General features: G+C 40.9%; 1 non-coding gene across 1 annotated transcript; it reads right to left on the bottom strand.

The window, feature by feature from the left end:
* Nucleotides 1-1,933: 1,933 nt before the first annotated feature.
* trnal-aag (transfer RNA leucine (anticodon AAG)) lies at nt 1,934-2,015 on the bottom strand. Its single transcript has one exon. It is a non-coding gene; the product is annotated as a tRNA-Leu (tRNA).
* Between the last annotated feature and the right edge of the window lie 294 nt (nt 2,016-2,309).

Below are 2,309 nucleotides of genomic sequence, written 5' to 3'. Positions count from 1 at the left end.
TATACATAATCTATAATATATGTATATATACAGCATATATGTACATATATAAATATATACATATTTATCTACACATAAATACATATATATACTGTATATATATCAGAGTGTGAACGATCAGCCAACATTAAATGCCCCTCTTTCTGTTATTACTGCTGATGAGGAACAGAACAAGGTCAAGGCACCGAGGCAGAACTGAGAGTCAACTCTCTTCTCCATCAACCTTTGCCACTTCTGCATTTGCTCCTGCCAAAGAGGAAGTGGGAGCGCAGACTTCCTGCTGTTCAGAGAGGTAGACGGCTAGTGCAAGTGAGTGGTGTGTGTTTGTATGTGCGCGGAAAAGGACACGGCTTCACCTCCAGTCCTTACCCAGAATCCCTTGAGTGAATTCAAGAGTGTCAGAAAGACAGGAAGTGTGACCCGTGCCTGATAATAGTGGGGGTGGCTAGTTCTAAAAACCCCTGTGCGTGGCAGTAGACAAAGACACGGCTGTTATGTTTCCTGTTTGCTTGTTTTGTCAGATGTGGACGCCTGAATGTGTCAAAGTAAATGAATCCCCATCTACTCTATGGTCTTTGCAGTATCTTTAAGTACACAACACACGTCTCTTCATGCAGTCCTAAACAGCGGGAATTGTTCCTTAGTGTTTCAGCAGTCAGACCAGGCTTGAAAGGCATTTTCCTGCTGCTGACTCCACATCAGTCTTGGTCTGATAAAAACCTCATGTGGAATTCTGGCCCTCGCTGCCTCAGTACTTCCTCTTTTTCTTCCCTACTATGCCAAATAAGGTCAATTTGCCACATGGGCTGAAGCTTGAGGCTGCGACGTAGGTTGTAGCTGTCGCTCCACGTCTTGGCATTCTGAAAGAATGACTGGAGGAGAGTGAGAGAAGATGAGATGAGCCAAACGCATGACATCATCTCTTTTATTTCCTTCTCTTCTTTTCTGGTATTCCTCTCATATTTGTCAGCCTTCTGGACTCTTTTTCCCCTCAATCTCACATGTTCAGTGAAGTTACGTAAGTGAATTAAAGACTGTGAACCTTTGCACCGAGTGTAGAAAAAACGGTTCTCTTATTTTTTCCTCTGCTGCTCACAGCTGCTGTGTTTCCCGAGTGCTCATATCAAAGTTCACACATTTAACCCACTGTGTGTGTCTGCTCGTATTGTTGAAGCCATGTGTCACATTTAGACAAAGTTACTGAGTTCTTTCTGAGGTGCAGGAAGGAAACAAGACGTGTGTGAGTGGACCACAGGTGGGTGACTCAAGCTAAAGAGAAAAACCCTTGAACTGAGGTCACAGGGTGTTAAAGTACATCTGAATGTGCACTCCTGTAGAGTCCTGACCTGGTTCAGACCCAGGTTAACCATTTCTACCAGTCTACACGTGCTGATATTTAGCATCAGAAGCAAAACAGAATTGGACAGTATGTAATGTAAAAAAAAAATCTTTATGTATAACTTTATTTAGGGCAATATTTTAGGTAAATGTTTTTATAAAACACCAAAACAAAAAGTTAGTCTCTGTAACCTCAACAGAGGAAATAATAAATAATAATCTTTGAATTGGCCAATGATTGCTTAGGAATTAAACCATGAGTTAGCCGCAGAAAAATAATTCTGAAAAATTATTTTTGCGTTTTTAATCCTCTATGAGATTTAAAAAACAAACATTGTGAAAACCTTGGGGCACTGAAAAATATATGATGTAACCAAAAAGCTTAGCTTCAGGTGAATGATAAATAAAACAAAAATTGTACTATATTGATCCCATATTTGGGAAGTTGTTGTGTTAGCAGCAGATAAGCTGTCATCAGGCGTCAAGCATGTGGTTCCTCTGGGAATCAAACCCAGAACTCTCTGCTCTGTGCTTCAGAGGCAGGAGTGCTAAGTGCTACACTATGGAACCGACAAGAAATTAAGGAAAAATCTTATGGCAGCGGTGGGATTCGAACCCACGCCCCCGAAGAGACTGGAGCCTTAATCCAGCGCCTTAGACCGCTCGGCCACGCTACCTGCCTGCAAACACCTACATGTTGGTCGAGAAATAGACCGAGATCAGTACAAATATTTCTAAAGGTTAGCATTGAAATATCATAAGGGTTTGTCCAAAAAAGTTATCAACGACAGAGCTAAACGTTAGCGAAATGAAAAATTAGCCACAGAAAAGAGAAAATGGTTAAGGGATATTTGATTACCACACTGGTGAAACTGTAGCATAAAGATAATGAAATGAAAGCACATAAAAGTGTGCTAAAGTGTTTATTAGGCTGAAAGTGATGAAAACCAGTTTGATCAAAACCAGTCAGA

The sequence above is a fragment of the Cynoglossus semilaevis genome, chromosome 14 (genome assembly GCF_000523025.1).
Source record: "Cynoglossus semilaevis isolate Cse_v1.0 chromosome 14, Cse_v1.0, whole genome shotgun sequence".
Classification (NCBI taxonomy): domain Eukaryota; kingdom Metazoa; phylum Chordata; class Actinopteri; order Pleuronectiformes; family Cynoglossidae; genus Cynoglossus; species Cynoglossus semilaevis.
This window is presented reverse-complemented; position numbering and strand designations above follow the sequence as displayed.